Source organism: Euprymna scolopes, chromosome 10, assembly GCF_053919585.1.
Source record: "Euprymna scolopes isolate OS-2025 chromosome 10, ASM5391958v1, whole genome shotgun sequence".
In the NCBI taxonomy this organism is placed as follows: Eukaryota; Metazoa; Mollusca; class Cephalopoda; order Sepiida; family Sepiolidae; genus Euprymna; species Euprymna scolopes.
In genome coordinates this window covers 135,675,494-135,698,001 of record NC_136491.1, presented here as the reverse complement: position 1 = coordinate 135,698,001, position 22,508 = coordinate 135,675,494, and the positions used below count along the sequence as shown (strand labels likewise).

The 22,508-nt window shown below is 35.0% G+C and overlaps 1 protein-coding gene across 5 annotated transcripts in view; it reads right to left on the bottom strand.

Moving 5' to 3' along the window:
- Window positions 1-22,508, bottom strand: part of LOC145286286 (uncharacterized) — a 144,842-nt gene that overhangs the window by 62,460 nt on the left and 59,874 nt on the right. Inside the window, exon 1 of one of the 5 annotated variants that reach the window (XM_080135139.1) lies at window positions 17,159-17,344. The exons of the other annotated variants lie outside the window; for them this stretch is intronic. The gene's annotated coding sequence lies outside the window, so the exon portion shown is untranslated. Of the gene's footprint in view, window positions 1-17,158; window positions 17,345-22,508 lie in introns of those variants that run through there. 5 annotated transcript variants of the gene reach the window in all.

The following is a 22,508-nucleotide window of genomic DNA, read 5'->3' as shown; positions in this document are numbered from 1 at the left end:
ACATGTTTTTTTCCCAAGATTAAGGGAGGTGGTGTTTGATCAACACTGCTGGGGAGCCATGATGTAATATACTGTTTTGTTTTTAAATCCCCGAAGCAGTGTTTCATGGTAAACAACTGATGATCCCTTAAAGAATAAATTATTACTGGTACTAGTGAATTCGAGAGAGCAAGTTGATGCAGTGATTGCAGGTGATTGAATGAGTTACTGACTAAATGGTTTTCTAACGAATGATAAAAAACTTCCAAGAATATATATATATATATATATATATATATATATATATATATATATATATATATATATATATATATATATACACATTAGTTACCAGTCAAAAACCAGAGGATGTACATAGTTCAGACTGGATAAGGTGGCGGAAACCAAGGCTGTAGCTTTTGATATATCCAAAGCCTTTTACAAACTGTCATGGAGGACTTCTACTGAAAATTAAATCCTACGGTATTACTGGACGAATGCGAAATATAATTAGATCCTTCTTAGACAAGATAAAAATCCAGGTTGTCTTTGATGGACATACATCTAAACAATATAATATTAATGCGGGAGTGCCTCAGAAGTCGATGTTTGGATCTCTATTAATCTTGATATTCATAAACGACCTTTCTGATAACATTATGTCTTAGATGAGTATAGTTGCCGATGATACAACGTTCTATAAAAGGCATGACAGAAAAACAGATGTAAACATATCTAAGCAGCTGAATAATGGCAAATCAATTAGAAAACAACTCGCAGTTCGCAGAGGAATGTGGTCGTAAATCGATGGTTGCATTTAATGTTATTCAGACTAAGCTTCCTTCATTTAAAAATTACAAGAAGCCTTCTAAACTCTGATAGCCATAAATAATAACACCCTACCTGAAAGCTACTTTAAACGTTTTAACTTAACATCACAGGCAACATGAACTGGAATAAAAACATTGACGACATTGTAAAGGCTACTGCAAAGAAGATGGGTTCCCGCTATCTTATTCACACCCGAGAATATCCTGTACCTCTACAAAGCTACTATTCGACCATGCATGTAGTATTGTTGCCATATCTCGGCTGGTACATCTTCCACTAGTCTCTCCCTCTCGGACAGAGTTCAAAGTAGAGTCCGCAAACCCGCACTGTCAACTAAGCTCCAATCCCTGTCCCATCGCTGCAACCTATACCTGTTTTATAAATATTTTAATGGAATGTGCTCTGATGAACTTATCGGCCCTTGTACCCCATCAACGTACATACCAGCGACAAACTCACTTAACAACAAAATCCTACCCCTTCACTGTATAGGTTCTTAGATGCCGGAAGACCTTATAGTTTAATAATTTCTTCCCTCGACTGCTAAATTTTGGAATTCCGTGCCTGTTACCTGCTTCCCTGACTGTACTGACATGGAGAAGTTTAAATGTAATGTGAACCGATATCTCGCTCATCGCCCCAAAACATTGTTCCAAATAATAGTCTCTTACGTAAAAGTGGCAATACGCATTGTTTGGCGTGAATATGACTAAAAAATATGGATATGAGTACTTATTAACACCAAATGGTCACGTAATAAGAAAGTGGCATCCAGTGAACTACAAACGGTCTACGCCATTTTGTTTCGACATCCTATTGATATCTGCGCCATTTTGTTTCGACATCCTATTGATATCTGCGCCATTTTGCACAACGTGTTGCCGCTTATTGTATTTTCTTTATCGCATTAGAACGAACAAAATGTAGAGTGGCGCAGGTCGGGGGAAAATACAAAAACAAAATAAAACAAAACATCTGTGACATTCAACTTCTTAGACGTTCTTAACTTTTTGTTATTGTGTTTGCGTGCGTACATACGTACGTGTGTGTTTGCGTGCGAGCGTGCTTCTGTGTGTTTCTAAATATGTTTACATGGTTAAATGTATAGAATATATTTTTCTCTCCCATATAAAACAGAAATATGTACTAGTTAACTTATTTGTGTGTTTGTGTCTGGGTGTCTGTGTACACGTATATTTGGATATCTAGCTGATGTACCCGACGTTGATCTGTTCTCAAGGACTCCATTCATCCCCATATTCCATCCCGATCTTTTAATTTTTGATGCTACCACTTAGCTCTCTCTCCCAATTAGAAACTGACATGACTGTTGACTAGAAAAAACAGTGGACGGCTTGACATTAGCAAAGTGTTGGGAGCGCCTTACTAACCTACTCCATTAGCATTTTGTTAGGTTCTTCATTTTTCATTCCTTCGGGGTGTTTGTAGATCTTTCTACTCCTCATTATTTCTCTTGTATATATATGCAAATAAAATTTTATCGAAAATCATTAGGAATATTTTAAGTAGGTTCAAATCCACAGTGTGAATGTGGTATTTGGGCGAAATAATCCACGTAAGAGTAATCAAAGGTTTTGGTTGAAAAAAACAAAAAACAATGAGACTCAATCTCTTCCACCCCTCAAAATCAATCAGAGTGTACTGACTAAATTAAACGGAAAGTTTGTAATTTTTATTTGAATCAAATATACCTAAACATTTAGGTGAATCAACGTGAGCCACTGAATTCACCACTATACTAAACTAGAAGAATACCCGTTCCAGGACAAGTAAAATTTATTCCGCGGACCAAACAGTCTATGTAGAACGTTTATGTCATTATAACAAGATCAAACTTAAGAAATAATAATAATAATAATAATAATAATAATAATAATAATAATAATAATAATAATAATGAAAACAGCTGAAATATTAAGGAAAACCCTCGAATGTGGAAACTAATACACAAGCCACGTGCGCGGGCCAGACGAGCTGTTGCAGAGACAAAACATGAATTGTTACATGGATCAAGAACAATCAAGCTGCTACCTATAAGCTCACTGTCTCCTCCTCCCATTATCCAATCACCGCTCCCCCCACAAAAAAAGAATAGCCGAGAAGGGTCGTGGAGGATGGAAAGACTGAGAAGAGACCGCTGACCAGGCCTCCGCTGGACAAGAAAACTGGGACCTTGGAGACGGTTATTGCCACCCAATTGCAGTGGAGACCAATGATCGCTGCTAGCGAGAAGTCAATGGTAAGCGGCTGTTGAGATAACGCAAATTCTTTTGCAAAGGTTATCGAAAGAGGTGGAAGTACTGAAAATCTGGGGAGATTTGTTGTCACTAAAACCCCAGAAAACATCACAAGTTGTTCTCAAAGAGAACTCTTTGATGATGACTTGTGTGACTACTACTAGTGAGTAAATAATAACAATAATAATAATAATAATAATAATAATAATAATAATAATAATAATAATAATAAACCTTGTGTCTAGAATCCTTATTCCAATTTGGATAAAAATCTATTACATTAGTTTGATTATAGAAAACATTAAAACTTGAAAGCTTAAGATCAAAGAGGCTTTAAAGAGAAACTGAAATGTTGAAAATCTTACTTAATTGGTGTCTAATGAACATAGATTGATTTTAATACAAATCTTATTTATAAAACTCACTATGTTTGTCTATCTGCGTCCATTTTTTTTTTCAAACTGCATCTACTTTTTTTTCAAACTGCATCTACTTTTTTTTCAAACTGCATCGAGGTCGCAGAGCGGCGCGCAGTGAGTCAAATGGTTGCATTTTTTGTGAACCGTTTTTTATGGGTCATTAGCTTGTGGTTACCTTGGGAAAGTTAAAGGCTAAGGGAGCTAATCCCGCCAAAAAATCCGGTCTGGATTCCGATAGGCGGATGGTGAAGCTCTGACACATCTCTCCGGCAGCTCCTGCAGCCGCGTTGGCACCGACCGTATTGGTTTGCCTTTTCGTTGGAGTCTGCCTGCAACGCCGAGAGAGGGACCCTGACAAATGGGCAAACCAAGGTTCTATTATTACCTGCCCAGGCCTACACTTGGTTAGCCACAGCAGACGCTGTAGTAAACCAAACTAGGTGCAAAATGCTATTTTCTCACGAGACAGAAGGTTGTCATTATTATTAGCAAGTTAAAATATTTGCTATTGGGTAATTCTTTTAAAGAAATTGGAACTTGACAGGCATAAGTTGACTTAAAATTCCCTTGCACGCATGCGCGATTATAAATGCATTTATACGTTAAAGTATTTTTTATTTTAGCTTACCCATCTGATGATAGCTCAGACGGTAGCAACTAAGGTTGGAGCGTTAATTGTTTTTGTTTCGATTCTAGCTGATGGCGTCTAAGTCATTTTTTTTTTTTTTTTACTTTTGAAATTACTACTTTATATGGGATAGAATATAAAAAAAACAATAGAGAATTTACGAAATCCGTATGAATAAAACTATAATATTTAAGCGTATTTTATTACCGGGCAACGCTGGGTGCCCAGCTATATATTTGAATTCTTAAGTGGAAGGCGGGCCTATATTATGCCCCATACAAAACTATAAAATATTTAAAACTCGGCATATATAGCATTCGATCACACATGAATTTACAATATTTTATTCAAAATAAGGAATACGAAGTGAACGTGAAAGGATCCTTATTCCATGGAGTTTCAAAGATAGGCTTTGCTCCTTAGAGGAAAAAATGTTATTAAAATATACGTATAGATAAAAGCATGCACGAATGTATATATATGAGTAAAAATAAGATGAACATACAAGCAATGGTTAACGTTATGATTATTTGAAAAGGAGAAACCGAGAATTCATAAAATAATGTTAATCAACGTTTCGCCCCTATTTCAGGGGACATCGTCAGGATTTTATGATCATTTTCTTCTACATTTTTACCTCGAAATCCTGACGATATGCCCTGAAATAGGGACGAAGCGTTGATTAACATTATTTTATGAATTCTCGGTTTCTACTTTTCAAATAATCATGCATATATATATATATATATATATATATATATATATATATATATATATATATAAGTTTGATATATATATATATGAGTTAGATATATATATATATATATACATATATATATATATATATAAATTCTCGGTTTCTCCTTTTCAAATAATCATATATATATATATATATATATATATATATATATATATATATAAGTTTGATATCTATATATCTATATAAGTTTTATATATATATAAGTTTTATATATATATAAGTTTTATATTTTATATATATATATATATATATATATATATATATATATATATATATATATATATATATCCGCCATCATCTAGGCTCAGCCAGGCAGAAATTATCGTTGGCGCAACTTACTCGGAGACTTGTCTAATGGTTAATTTTGTCAGCAACACCAAAGCAAGAAAATTTTGCCATGAACTAAATCATATCTTTCCTAACAATAGCAAAGCAAAGTAATGTTTCTTTTGTTATGAAGGAAAGAGAAGTTACGGAATTTGATTCGAGAACTGTAAAATATACGTTTGTGAAGATCAAACTGTAAAGAATTTTTTTAGTCATATCTACTCCTACTTCTGATTGGTTGCCAACTTCTGTCACTCACCCGCTCCCTTTATGCCGGTATCGCAAGCCAATGAAGTATCAGTTCTATTTTGATTGGCTAATCAATCACAGACCGTTTCTCAGTTTTTACTATTCGGCGATTAACCAGTTTATGTAAATAAAAATGTTTTCCCTGCGAAAAATATTCCTACCAGGAATAATTATATTATAATCCCATTACTTTTCTTCGCCGCAAACAAGGCGCATTGGAACGTAAAGGGGCTACTATTTGAAATCATGTTTAACAAGGGACTGTGGGGAGTTGAGCAGTGATATGTCTGTTCACATCACATTGAAGCTTCTGTAGGTTAGTATAGTAAGAAAAACGGGAAACAGAGAAGGAATTCCAAAGTCTAGCAGCATGTGAAAAGAAACTATTAGAGTAGAAGGATTTCCGGCATGTACGGATCTCAATAATGAAGGGGTGGGATTTTGTTGCTTGTCGGGTTAATCAGGGGCATATACGTCGAGAGGACACAAGTGCTAGGAGTTCATTAGAACACATTCCATTAAAGTATTTGTAAAACAGGCACAGGGATGATGCGACATTGCGGCGATGGGACTGGGGTTGGAGCTTGGCCGACAGTTACGCTTCTATTGTGTGTTGAAGCTACGTGTACAGCGAATTTAAAGCGAATTATATTTTTCTTTTCGAAAACATGGATTAACGCTAAGGAAAAGGAATTTGCTATTCAGAATTACATATTGATATTTTAGGGCGGAAGCTAGGTATGTCTGAAGTCATAGAAAAAATTATTCATTAGATTAAGTATGTTTTCTATGTGTTTAAATCGGATCATCTGATTCTTTTGAGTTTGTTTTTTAATTCATTGAAGCATGGAACGTGACATGCGCAATGTCGTCGAGCGTGACACAAACGTTCATCGATCGATTAAAACGAGTGTAAAATGATTTATTTATTTATTTTTTTATCTGAGACGCGTGTAGTCAACAAGTGAATTCCATTTAAAGTCTGAACGATCAAGATGTCGTCTCGTTGGTCTGCTTCGTCACGCAAACAATTGTTGTCGTTTCAAGAGGTGTGGCCACTTTTCACATCAATGGCAATATGGAACAGACGCCAGGCATAACTTCAACGATTATGAAACCTATTTTTTAAAAATTAATCAATGTTTTACATTACAGAGTAAAAAAATACAAAAGTTGAGGTAAAATCTTGGCACCCTTTATGTTTCTACTCACTGCTAAGTTCTTTCATTGGTAATCCAAATTAGGTACGTGATATGACTGCTTAAGGAACAGAATTGCGACCAAAATAACCAGCCAGTAGCCAGTATTTGACATGCCTAATCACAATACACAATACATTTCAGTTCGAATCATCTACAATTCTTACTAACCATAAGCATTGGGTTTACTTTCGGTAAGCCTCATAACTAGTGCTATGACAACAGCATACTGTTATCATTGTTTTGACTCTCGAGTATATATCCGACACAGTTAATCAACCGAGAACCACAAAACTCCACATAAAAGCATATAAGATGTCAACGGATACACACTCGAGAGTCAAAATAATGAAAAGAATATGCTGTTGTCACAGCCCTACTCATAACTTTAAAAACTATAGAAATGTGTGCGCACATGCTCACACACGCGTGTTCGCATGCATATGGATATATACGTGTATATATAATTAAATTTACGGCACATTCACGTTGAAACACCGGTTCTCGCCAGATCACTGAAGTTAAGCAACGATGAGCCTACTCAGTACCAGATAGGTCAACTAGGCGCTGTATGTACCGCGCCAAGTTGTAGGAATTTCCAGGTTGGTATATGGGGGCGCGTTTAACTTACTAGAGGAGATGCATCCGCGAATCAAGACGGAAAGCAACGGGAAACTACCGTCTTTACTTGTCTTCCCGAGATTACCATGGCGCTACAATTTGGAGAGCCGTGGTCGCGCATGCTGTTAAAACAGCAAGGCCACCGCCGCCGCTGCTGCTGATAATTAATCATTTGGATATGCATCTTACATTACAGGGACTTATAAAGTACAAAGCGAATATTAAACCAAATAAATGCAAGTAAAACGTAGAGAAAAGAAAAAAAAAATGAAATACATAAAATAAAATAAATAAAATTAACACTGAATATACATGGCCTCTATCTCTATTAGAGGATAAAAAATTACTACCGGAACAGTAGTAGAAACTCGCTATGAAGCAAGCGAACAACAGAAGATGTTGTATTTGAGAGAAACAGCTCACCTTATAGGCTTGTATATACTGATGTTTACTAGCTGTTTTCTTTTCGGATAAAGTTAATATCAAGACAGAGAGATTAAGCGCTTTTCTATGACTCTCCTCGTCTAAGTTTTATAGGATGGTGCTTTTTTTGGGGGGGTATTTCTACTATAATATAAAAGCAACTTTGTGTGTCTGTGAGTTCGTTCCCTATGGACTCCTAAACGGCTGGGCCGATTTTTATGAAATTTTACATGAAAGGACTTTATGTACCTGGAAGTGTTCTTAGATATGGTTTTGTATAGGAATGTCTTCGATAAGTATCGATAATCGATAATCAAAATAATCCGATGAAAGAAAGAACGGGCGATTTTGACAAAAGTTAACACCTTACACAGCCTAACATCACAAGTGTATTTAAGAAGTTTTATTACCACATAAGCCGAAAGGCTCAATATATGAAATTGACAGTATGTTCTTTGATATGAGAGAAGCGCGTTCGAAATTAATGTTTCTGTTTAAAGCACGATTGCACAATGGTACCTAACCTTTTCATTTTAAACTTTCATTCAAGCAATTATATATAATTTTTTCATGAAATCCACAGTAAGTTCTCTATTGCGCAATGTGGACTACAATATATTGTGAACTAAATCAGTGCAGGGAGGCACGGTAAGCTTCCTCCCGGTGCACTGCGGTGGGCCACCAACCAGACAGGCAATCAATTGATTTGGTTGAAAAATGGGCGATTTCACCGATTTCGATGATAATAAAATATAAGAGTGTGAAACGTTCATTGATCTTCATTCAATCCCGGGCAACGTCGATTTTACCTTCTAGTTAAATATAAAATACATTCATCAACCCCTATCTTCGAGTGGCTCCCGGGCCTTGATAAATGGTGACTCCTTTGTAAAACAAAAAAAAACAACAAAAAAAAAGAAACAGTTTAGAAGTGTCCTCACACATATTCTCACTTTTATAGATATATAAACAGGCTAGCAAAAATATCTCTCCTCTATGGTCGCATATTTTGGCAATATATATATATATATATATATATATATATATATATATATATATATATATATATATATATATATATATATCGAACAAACATTTAATACATTGGCCCCATATGAGATAATGACTAGGGAATTATATAATGAGGACAAACGTATACAGATTCTTGGGAGGATAATGTGATGAAGATCGTCCACTCTATCCATCCCAAATGAGGAGTCAATGATAAAAACAAATACCACCCAAGAAGAAGGTAATGCCTTGGAGAATAACATAATAATCACAAAACAGATACTACTACACTTATCCCTAAAAAAGGGGACAATGCTTGAGAGTACTGCATCATGATAAACGAACATATACTTCATTGCATTGAAAAAAAAATAGTGAATAGACTTGTGACAACAATACAGATGCTGTAGCACATTAGTACAAGGTGTCTTCAATAAGTTTTTATACCTTTTTTTTGTATAGACATTTAAAATTGTTGTAGACTCTTGGAAATTTAGTATGTTATTGCTACACACTTATGAGATGACTGACCAATTTTTATGATTTCACATGGAATACACCCTACATTTTAGAAAAACAATACACAATAAACGTGGGAAAAATGCCACAGAAACGTATGACATCCTTCAGACTACTTTTGGACCATCTTCAATGAATCGAGCATCAGTTTTTGAGTGGCATAAGAGATTCAAGGAAGGCAAGACGTCTGTGGGAGATGATGAGAGGCGTGGGAAGAGTAAGAAAGTCATAACGCTAGGGTTGATTAACCAAATAAAGAATTCCATGGATAAGGACCGCCGTGTGTCTACAGAGTCAATATGTGCACAGTTTGATGTCAGTGTGGAAACTATACACACAGTTATTTTTGAGGAACCGAAAATGCGGAAGACTTGCGCAAAGTTTGTCCCAAGGTTGCAGTACACAACTTTATTCTTGTCATAGGCTATTTTGACCAAGATGGGAACCAGGAAAGCTTTACCTTCCCTACCTTCACCTTGGTGGCATTCTGGTTGGAATCTTCTTTCGTCGTCTTCAGGACCGCTTCGTTTTTTAATGCAGACATTTAAGGCAGACCCCAAAACATATATATGAGAAATACAATTAACTATTTATTCTACAAAATGTATACAATATATACACAAAGACAATCTACAAAATTAAGCTAACTAACCTAACCAATGATGAAAGGAGGTGGCCCCCTCCTCTCATTTACAGAGGGACAGAAAATATGTGCTCATCCCATGCTGTCCGGAAGAAAAAGAGGCCGATAGAGGAAAGGGAATTCTGGGGTTGCATTTCTGTGTATCCCTCCGCCTACAGCCACATTACCATCTGCAGGGGGAAGGTGCATAAGCAACCACTAACCGTAGCACCGAGATATAGTGCCACAATAGTCCGGACCTTGCTTCCTGCGACTTTTTGTTATTCCATAAACCTAAGGAAAATTTTAGAGGCTGTCATAATGTGACAATTGAGGAGATGAAAGAGGTTGTGATGAGGGTCATCGACACACTCATACAAGAAGAATTCCATGGGGCCTGTCAGAAGTTATTGAACGGTACAACAAGTGCATTGCAACAGGAGGAGATTACTTCGAAGGGGACTACGGTTTCATGTGTCTATTATCAATAAAAGTGACCATACGAAAAAGTCTGGAAACTTATTGAACGCACCTCGTACATTAGACTAATATAAGTATATTAACCAACCTATATGGCATAATGGTAAGAATGTTTATTAATGGGTCCGGAGATCTGGGTTCAATACTAGATCAAGTTATACTAAAGACTTAAACAAATGGTAATTGAAATCCCTCTTGATAAACACTCAACATTGGAAGGGGAGAATCAAGGGCAAGTGGAGTAATCCTGAAATTGTGTAGCTGCTAATGAAAAAGAAGCCTTAGGATCGCCATCGACTACAGTCGACCACTTAACTTTTTTAGTACAGTAAACTAAATTAAGCTTTAAAAGAGAGTAAAAGTATATTTTTGGCTCCAAACAGATACCGAATCTACATTTGTAAAAGATAAGACGCAACAAGGAAATTTTAAACTGTAGCGTAACGGATAAATCGATAGATAAACCGACTGAGTGAAAAATCTTAACTGTAACCGTAACCCTAATCTTCATCATCCCTAACACGCTTCTAAAAATCACGTGATCACACTTCTAAAAATCACGTGACCACGCTTCTAAAATATCGCGATAATAATTACTTTGATTATACGTTTTTCTTTTTTTAAACTTTCCCTTTGCAAATAACCTATGCTGGAACATTGTCGAAATCTGGCTTCAATTAATCGCTGCATTTGAAAAACAGAGCCCTTAATCTCTACCAATTTTCGCCCTTTTAAAGAGTAAAATTCAAATAGATCGCCCTGCCAGCGCATACTAATAACTTGCTGATTAGCTACGGATATATTTTTTGTCACGATTTTCCACCAGCGTCAATAAAATTAAGGCATTCACGAGATAGGGAAAGGACGCCATCCAAGTTGTAGATCCACAGTTCGTCAATTCGTATCGGAGTCCCTTCACTCGCCATTAAAATCTCTGGAATATGAATTAAGCAAAAGAAGTCGATTGTTAAGACAATATAAAGTTCAGATTTGTATTTCTTATTATAACAGTAAGTTGAAAATGGCGGTCGTGTAGTCTTTGCAGGCTCTGGTTTTGCGACCAGCGTTCCGTATTCTTATTTGTTCGGAGTTTTCTTTTTTCTTTTTTTTTTCTAATATGTCACCACAAATCAAGGCTCAAAATCCACCCGAGGATCAAGGTTTAATGATTGTTAGTAATGATCCCGGGATAGAATTTGGTTCAACAAAAATTTGTTTACATTGGACTTGTTGGTTGGACTTTTTTTAACACATTTTCACTGTTATTCACCTCAAACATGACATAAGGGGCTACTGTGGATTAGAAGCCAGGTTAATAGGAGCATGCTAATTGGGGAGTTGTGCATCAAAATGTTTGTTCACATTACATTTAAATGTATGCATGTTGGTACGGTTGGGGAAACAAAGAGCAGGGGGGGGGGATCCCGAAAGTCATGCAGTTCAAGGAAAAATCTATTAAAGCATAAATCTCTTACGGTGAAGAGATGAGATTTTGATTCTTGTTCGGTTGGTCAGGAAGGGAGCACATTCAATCGCCTATTACTATGGCCTTTCCGTGAGTTCAACATTCAAACCCATGGCCTAGTATTTACAGGTAACATGTATTGGAATAAATACATAGAAAATTCTGCTGCCAAGAAGATGGACTCCTTTTATCGGGCTAGAAAATTTCTCGCACCAATCAATGAAAATTATATTACAAGCGTAATCGCTTGTTGGATCACTCTACCGCCCCAGAAGGTATCTCACTGCGAATTCAATCCTTTATCTGTATAATAAGAGCCAGGTACGCCATAAAATGGAGTACTGTTGCCACATGTGGGCAGGAGCTGCTTGGTGCGCCATATCTAGCCTTGATAGAGTTCAAAACCGGCCCCAAAACCTAGTATGTGATGCCTTTTTCTCTTTCCTGCAACCTCTTTCTCACAAAAGAGACGTTGCGAGCCTGTCTCCTTTTATCGTTATTTTCGTGGCAAGTGCTCGTCTGAGCTCCAATCGATGCCCCCCTTTCCAAACTTTTACAAAATACAGTAGACTAGCTACAACCACTATATACTTTACACCATTAACGTCATACACCATTAACGATTACTATACTATCATCTTACATTCATTAACCCTTATCCTCGTATGGCCTTTGGGCCTTGATAAGTAGTGACTCCCAATTAAAAAAATACAGCAGACTAACAAAAATGTTATTTATAACTAAAGTGCTACAAACTAACAAAAATGATATTTTAAACTTAAGACTGAACGAGCAGCAAAAATGAAACCCCCCCAACCCCCCCAAAAAAAACAAAAAAAAAACAATAAAAAAACAAAAAAAACAAAAAAACAAACAAATAAAAAACCACGAAACTTTCGTTCGGTACTTTCCGGCATTATACATAAACTGACGAAAAATTTCGACGACAACACGGTCCGTAGTCTGCACAAGTACCAACATTTTTAAACTTTAAACGCGAAGAACCAATAAATAGGATATTTAAAACTTAAGCATAAAAGACAGACAAAACCGCTCCTCAACCACCAGTTATCATGACAAATAGCATCATGTTTGGGAGTTCATCGCTCAAACTCCTCAGCTTAACATTCACAGGCAACATGAATTGGAACAAATACATAGAAGCCATTGTCAAGGCTGCTGCAAAGAAGGTGGTTTCTCTCTACCGTGCTAGAAAATTACTCACACCTGAAAGTATCCTATATCTCCACAAAACAATTATTCGCCTATGCATGGAGTTGTTGCCACATCTGGACTAATGCATCTACAACTAGTATCTTCCTCTTAGACATGACCCAAAAAAGAATTTAAAATTTAATAGGTCACACACTATCGGCCAAGCGCCAACCTCTGTCCTATCACCACAATGTCGCATCCTTTTTACAAGTACTTTAATGGAGTGTGCTCCAACGAACTGTCAGCATTTGCCCCCTCCCCCCGTACATATTCACGACTAACTCGCTTAGCGACAAAATCCCTTCACTGTTAAGACCCCCAGATGCCAGAAAGCCTTCTACTCTAATAGTTTCGTCCCTCGGACTGTTAGACTCTGTAATTTCGCTTCTTGACACACACAAATTAAAATGTAACGTGAACTCAACTTCCTCTAATCCCTTATTAGACGTGATCCCAAATAGTAGACACTTACGAACGAGTGAAAAAAAAAAAAGACAAAAAACAGAGATGCACGGCCGAATATAAAAAAACAGTTGCTACAAATTGCAAACTAATTAAAACAATAAACCCGATAATGATTGCACACGCCTATATAATAAGCTTTTAAGAGATTTGAATGTGTTTATGTTTTTGTGCCTTAAAAATACAACTGTTTGAATACTAATGAGTTTCCACTTACTAAGGCCAAAAGCAACTTGAGGAGAGAAGTTAATGAGTTTGTCAGTTAGATGATGAGCAAGACTACCAGAGGATTGGAAATGATGGGTGAAGATGTATATTTCCATCCTATCGTAGAATGATGTGACACAAGGTCAGAAATGTAGGATTTACAGCTCTGGACTACAAGAAAAAAACAAACAAACAGATTGGGCAGCCTCGTCTGCATTCCTTAATAGATGCGCCTTAGGTGATTAGCAATAAACTAACACCTTTCTCGAAAGGTGAGAAGACAAAGCCTGGGAGGTTATTTACTTCTTTAGTACGGCAGGAAGATGACACAAGTTCGGAAGGTGCGGAGAGTCAATCCAGCACCCCTAAATGAGAAGCACTCTAATCTTTTAAAAAATGCCTGGACAGTCTCGTCCGTGTATGTAATATATACTGGATATTTCTTTCTTACTATTGAACACTTATTACGGTCGACTAACTGTCTTCACTCTTGATATATTATAGAACTTATTTCTCATCTAGTATGAAACCATTTACGGTTATCTCATAGGTTAACGGGCTCGAAATTAGAGTTAAATATTACTCTTATCCCGAGGTTTGAACTATGTGAATCGTTATCTGTACCTTGATGAGTTTGCAAGGATTAATCGTATACGCTTGTAGATAATATTTAAATATTTATTATTAGAATAGTATACATACGAGGTGCCTTCAATAAGTTTTGAGACTTGTTTGTACACGCATCTAAAATTGGCGTAGACTCTTGAAAAGTCAGTATGTTATTGCTATATATCTTATGAGATTACTGACCAATTTTTATGATTTCAGGTTCAAATAGACAGCTACAGCAGGAATTGGAATACACCCTACTAAAGCCCGATTTTCACAGCTGGTGAATTTCAAAAATGCAACCTGAACGTGAGGACACTTTAGAAGACCGATATGCAATAAAATTCTGTTTCAAACTTGGGAAAAATGCCACAGAAACATATGGGATGCTTCAGACTGCTTTTTGACCATCTTGCATGAATCGAGCATCAGTTTTTGAGTGGCATAAGAGATTCAAGGAAGGCAGGGAGTCTGTGAGGGTTACTGAGAGGTGGGGAAGGAGTAAGAAAGATAGAACACTAGAGTTGTTTGGCCGAGAAGAATTTGGTTGATAATGACCGTCGTGTGTCTATAGAAACAATAAGTGCACAGTTTGATGTCAGTGTGGGAACTGTACACACAATTATTTACGCGAAACTGAAGATGCGGAAGATTTGCGTAAATTTTATCCCAAGGGTGCTCAAAGAAAATCACAGACTATTTGACCAAGATGGATATCAAGACAGTTCCTCACCCTTCCTATAGTGCAGACCTTCATCTTTATGATTTCTTGGTTATTTCCTAAATGGAAGGAAAACTTTAAAGGCTGTCGGTGTGAGACAACCGAGGAGAGAATTAATGCGTTGAAGAACTACGAAGACACGAGTGGCACCATTAAAACGGGCGGCTTTTTCTTCTCCAGAATTAATTTTTCTACATAGTCACCACCATTCTCATTGCACTTTTGCCAGCGATGAACGATGCCTCGATCATAAAAAGTCCGGAGCGCGATTTGTCACTCACATCTCAGTCGTCACTCTGAAATCTCTGAACCCATCTCCTAACTGTACTGATACCGGGTATCGGCGTCATAAACGTTCAACAGGCGCCAGTGAATATTGATTGATTCAATTTTTTCTGCATCGAGGAATTCAATGACGTATCCTTGCTTCTGACGCACGTCCATGAAAGGAGTTGCTTTCTTAGAGCCTCGCACTGTCAATATCTGCAACAGACAGATGAAACTTTCAGGTCATGAATGCATACGTCCAGTCATTATAACACTGTATTTTGCAATCCTCTCTGATCCATTCGGGCAGAATAAAACATGTGAGTCATTACTTTTGAAACGTTCTTAATATTTATGATTTCCCGCGGAGATGAACTCATGTATTGAGCACTGTTGCGATAAATACTAACAATCTATTCACGATATCTTATATGATCATATATGTATATTAATGAAATAATTATATATATATATATATATATATATATATATATACATATATATACATATATATATATATATACCAATGATCTGTCTCAACTAACAACTTTCTGTACACAATATATATCAATATATATCAATATATATATATATATATATATATATATATATATATATATATATATATATATATACAGGGTGTCCACAAAGTCTGGCTACATTATGTAGCCAGACTTTGTGGAAGCATCCTCTAGATTATGTAGCCAGACTTTGTTGGAACCCTATATATATATATATATATATATATATATATATATATATATATATATATATATATATATATATATATATATATATTTATATAGAGGGTGCCCACAAAGTCTGGCTACATAATCTACAGGATGCTTCCACAAAGTCTGGCTAAATAATGTAGCCAGACTTTGTGGACACCCTGTATATATATATATATATATATATATATATATATATATATATATATATATATATATATATGAAAGAAAAGATCATGATAAAAAAGCGACAAAACGAACACCTTATAGTGCTAAATGCATTTCTTTTATTTTCCTATTGAAAAGAATAAAATACGCCATTCGCTGAAGTTTTCTATTTCGTTTTTTTTTTTTTAAATCTAGGTATACTTCTATATTAAATAACTTCTATTGAATAGATACGCAAAATGTCATAAAGCAACTGTTATTTATGTGACCAGGGTTTTCATTTTCCTGAAACCGCCAGTGTTACTGTATTATTAGTTATCTATTATAAGTGTTTAACCTAATTTAAATAGCAATAATGGGGAGGGGGATAAAGAGGAGTCAACTATTTAACGATCGTTCTCTTTGAACGTACCATCTTTATTTCTGACCGCCATAAGAAAAAAAAAGGAGTTAATTTTTTTTTATATGAAAGACACATTTTTCATAAAATGGACACATTTTATATAGAATGCGTGTATTTTTATAGAATGGACGCATTTTTCTTTTTTAAAAAAGATCAATTTTTCATAGAATGGACACATTTTTTTAAAAAAGAAAAGACGCGTTTTTTTTTTATAGAATAGATGCATTTTTTAAAAAAATGACGTATTTTTCTTTATGAAAGGGACGAATTCTTTTTAAAGTAAAGACAATTTTTTATAAAATGCATGTATTTGTATAGAATGAAGGCATCTTTTTAAAAAGAAAAGATGCATTTTTATAGCATGCATGCATTTCCTTTTTTTAGAATGGACGCATTTTCATAGAATGTCTGCTTTTACAGAGAATGTGCGCACTTTAAAAAATAAAATAAAAGACACATTTTTTTTTAAATAGAATGAACGCATTTTTATAGAATGTCTGCTTTTACAGAGGATGGACGCACGTTAAAAAAATAAATAAAAGACGCATTTTTTAAATAAAATGAACGCATTTTTTTATATTCACCTAGAGAGGGAGAGTAGGCAAGTACAGCTAACGGACTGTCTTATTTTTCAGTTCATCTCAGCTAAAAGGTTGATGCTTCACGATTCATACGAGACGTTGGACAGATGATAGCCATTCGTAGGAATGAATTCCGAAAGATCGCTTGGATATTCTAACGCATCTCTTGAACCATCACCCGAAACAACGCCATTTTATTTATGATGTCATCTGGCAACGAAAGCGTAAATTATATGTAAAAAATAAATAAAAATAAAAAAAATAAAAATAACCGTGAATTTTTCTGGGACCCGCTATAAAAGACGGTTAATCTGTATTAAAAAAAATAGCAATGTCCGTTTACATTGCATAATATTTAGTTACGTTTATGGGGGGGGGGAGTTTTAGGAATACGAAAATTAATCTTTATGAGATAATAAAACCGTGGACACATTTAGTCTTTCGTCTAATCAGATTCTATAAACAACTAATAATAAAAAGTACGCACAAAAATAAACAAAACTTTGCGCAAAATAAATAACAACTAACAAACAAAAAGGAAGCACATACTAAAATTAATATATCTCCCGGCATCCAGATTATTAACCGAGTTTTTCGGTTCACATGAATTTAAGATTATAACAATTTGGGTTTAGTGAATTTTCCACTATATAATAAAGGCCAATGTGTATTTATATATATATAAATAAATATACTTTCATCCCGTAAAGCAATAAATTAGGTATTAAAATGCGTGCTTTGTTCTAGAGCTTCTGGAAGAAACCATTTTAAGTGGCAAAATAAGCGGGGAAAAATTAGTAACCATATCAGACGAACCCCCTGCCTGAAATGAATTCGGAAATACTTCATTTACTCTATAATAAGAAAACAATGTTGGATGTTTCCTTTTTTCTTTAAGGAGGAGGAGGAGGAGGAGGAGGAACAACAACAACAACAACAACGTTTTTTGCATTTTTTTTTTGCGTTTTCGGTGATCGGGAGATCCAATTTATTAAAAAGGAGGACAGAAGATGATAACATACCACCGATTTTCCCGGCTTAAACACAAACATAAAGTTTCGCATGAGTTCGAATACCCTATATTTTAAGTTTTATGTCTGTCGACCAAAAACTGACAGAGGAGTTAGGTAGACACATTTTTTAAACAAATATATATTCGCATACATAAATATATATAGAAAGAGGTTAGTGTTTACTATAACCTGTTTAGACAAATATTACGCAAGTATAAATCATGTAGAATATCTGCATGAATATAATTACACGTAATAGTTAACTAAACATGATCATCCCATAAGAAAACTAAACATGATCATCCCATAAGGAAACTAATAGAGAATTTATTAAAATGAATGTTTAAAAGAATATGCAAATTAGTTGGATCTTTTGCAGATACATGCAGTTCTACGACCCATATATGCAAAGTTGTATTTTCTTTTTAAATAAATAGAAAAAAGGGGTTTTAATATGAATATCGTTACACAAACAAACAAAAAAAAAAAAATTATGGGAGTATAGATTTTACTAATATGCCTAGGCGAATAGCGAATACGAACTCTGGCGGAGCATAATATATTTAGAATTTTTGACAGAAGTTGTACACTAATAATATCTAGAAAAATTATCCGTCCAATTAATACTCTAAACAGTTTTGCACCACTTTTATGTCTCAATGCGCATGGGGACAAAAAATGGGTAAAGTCGGAATTTTTATCCTTAAGGACATCAAATTGATCACCATCACTATGTTTCCTAATCAGACAATCGCATTTTTTGAAGGTACACGAAAGGTGATAACGTACATATAGACGAACATGGAATTACCATACTTATTAATATATTTATGTAATTAATTATATTCTTAAAATGCGGCCATATTCAATCCGCGCAAATAATGCTGTTTCAAACTTGAGCGTGACCGACTGACTGACCGATCGACAGAGTCTCTTACAGACGTGCAAGGACGCATATGAACAATTGAAACTGTTTCCGATTAAACGAGCAGTTTCCTTCTAAAATTTTCTTTTTAGTTGTTTAAGAAGGAAACTATATTATTTTTTGTTTTGAAGTTATGCTTATTTTCATGCCATAAATTCTGTTCAAATTTGTATTTAAAACGAGCATTTCAACGCAATGTTTGCAGTAAATTTATGACGCTTTACAAAAATCCTGATAAATAAAGTCCTGTTGAATGGTCGCTTATCTGTTAAACAAATAAACCACAAAATATGCGAATTTATGCCTACTTCGTATATACACAATAAATTATTCTAGTTTAATTAGAAGATAAGCTGAAAAAAGTGGATGTATTATATACACACACACACACACACACACACACACACACACACACACACACACACACACACACATATATATATTATATATATATATTATATAGTGGCAAAAACAAAAACAAGAAGAAGGAATAATTTCATGTTTGTATTTTTTCCCGCATATTACAATTGTTTCGACATAAATAAGACAATTTTAAATTTTATATCATTTAAAAATTTTATATCATTTAAAAATTTTATATCATTTAAAAATTTTCATATTTACATCTCATCAGATATGATTGAAAAAGAATACAATATTCGTACGTATCTTGACATATTTTTTTCATTAAAAACTACATCGTGTTTTAACATGTCAACCACCTGTATATATATATATATATATATATATATATATATATATATATATATATATATATATATATATATATATATATATATATATATATATATACTAGCATTTCAGCCCCGCGTTGGCCGAGTGTTTGGAGGTGTATGGTGAGCAAAAAAAAAAAAAAAAAGAAAAGAAAAAAACCGGTCAATTTTTTAAAATTTGACCCCTATTATGACCCCTTAACATTTATTGTTTTGGTCTCAAATCAAGTTATTCAGTTAGATCCATCTCCTAGTAACCTATATCTAAAATTTAAAGTGTTTAGACCCAGAATTGTCGGAGGAGTTTGGTAGAGTTCTCAAAGGTCAAATCGTTGAAATTTGACCCCATTAACAGCCAAATTTCTGGCCAAAAACCGATCACAGATTTTCCCAAATCTCAGTACCCTGTATATCAAATTTCGAGTCTGTAGACTAAAAATTGACAGAGTTATTGCGTAGGGCAATGTACACACACAGACATACACTCAGACAGACACACAGACACGTTCACTTATATATATATATATATATATATATATATATATGTGTGTGTGTGTGTTGTGTGTGTGTGTAATATTTATATATTGTACGTGTTTATTTAGGCAGCATTCTTTCATTGAAGCAAACATCGTTAAAATAGGTAAAAATTCGCTGCTTTATTATACCTTTTATTTTTTGTGATTTTTTGCTACATATGTTCACACATATTAATTTATTTTTATTTCGGACTATTATTCTCATCTTTATTAGTTGTTGTTTTTCATCTTTTATTGGTTTGTTTTATTCACAACGTTTCGACCAACTATTCCTCTGGCCTTCGTCAGGTGGTAACCGCGACGGATAGGAACTTCGAATCTCCTAACTGCATTCTCAGCCATCACTGCCATCCGTAGTTGTTGTCGTCTCACCACATTTTTGGCCAAGTAAACCTCTGGCACGCTTTGGGTGGGATTGAAACCGCTATCTTCAGACAATGTTCATCTGGAACTGTAGAGATTCAACGTCTCTATCAACAACAACTAATAAAGATGTGAATAATAATCCGAAATAAAAATAAATTAATATATATAATTCTCATCTCAAAAATGAATTCCAATTAAGGAATAATACATATGTTCACACATGTTTTAGTGCAAATAAAACGATTTTTTTATTTTCATTCTAACGACTAGTTTTAACTGAAGCTTGTATGTACACGCGCGCGCACACACACAAATATATATTCGTATAAATTAAATGTAAAGCTCTACTTTTTAAATTGAGTTCTTTTACTTTTTTTCTTTCTTTAAAGATTGTAATGCTGGGTATGGGACAGCCAAACCAGCTGCCAACATTGCCCTGCTTTTTATTGAAACCAACCGAGAGCTCTTTTTAGTATCCTCGTTGTTCCCTTAAGTGCAATTGTCTGGATCTCTTTTGCATTTGGTTCACCAGGAATATTAGTTAGGTAGGACTTCAGGTTCTTCTTCATAAGCCCTGTGGCACCTATAATAACTGGTATGATTGATATCTCTCTAAGATTCCAGTATCTTTTCATATCATGCATGAGACTTTGATATTTGGTCTGTTTTACTCTTGCAGCTCTGTTCAGGCCTCCATCATTAGGGAAACTCACTTCAACCAAGGTTGCCACTCTCTATGACTTATTCCATGTAACTATGTTAAGTTTCTCAGCAGCATTTTAAAGGTAGGGATTACATGGTCGTAATGTATGGTATATAAGTCATTTCCAACTGTTCTTTCAGGCTGATGTTCCCAGGACTTGCTACTACACTGTATGTTTAATTTTTTACAGATGGTTCAGTGAAGGTACTTGCATACTCCATCATACCTCGCTGTGTATTAGCCGTCCCTCAAAAGAAAAATACTTGATACCAGATGACTATCACTTCCCATTTCTGTGTGGCAGAATATGTGTTTTACAGAGCTTCCTCACACAGCGTACATATTCTTGGCCAATCTTCTCCCTCATCTTGGCATGTTGTATGTTATCTTTTTCTTCAATGCCAAGGTACTTATAGAACTCTTGCTTTTCCAGATCCCTTATATCGATGTCTTTATTTAGCTGCATATTCTCTGTGTGGGTCTTCTTCCCAGCTCTGAGTGTACACTTGGCACATTAATCCAGGCCAAACTTCATGCTGATGTCATCAGAGAACGTGTGTATTACCTGCAGAAACTGGTGCAGATTTTACCTTATTGTGGTGAACGTTCACTAATAAAGCCTTTCCGTTAATTTTTATAATATTTTATATATCATAAAATGGGAAAATTATCTGATAATAAAATGTTCTAGGCTGAAATCTGGAAAATATGATTTACTAGTAGTTGGCCCGGATTGAATGATGATCCACGAATGATTTACACTCCCATAATTCTATTGTCATGAAAACCCATGAAATCACCCATTTTTCAATCAAATTGATTGATTGTCTACCTTATTTGGGGTTCCATTCCGGTGCACCGGGAGGATGCCCACATGTTTCTCGCAGTGACTGAGTTCACAATATACTGTAGTCTACATTGCACTGTAGAGAAGCTACTGTTGATTTTATAAAATCATTTTTTATATAAAACGGCTTGAATTAAAGTTTAAAATTCAAAAGACAAGTATCATGATTCAGTTGTGCTCTAAACAGAAATATTCATTTTGAACACGCCCCTGTCATATAAAAGAACAT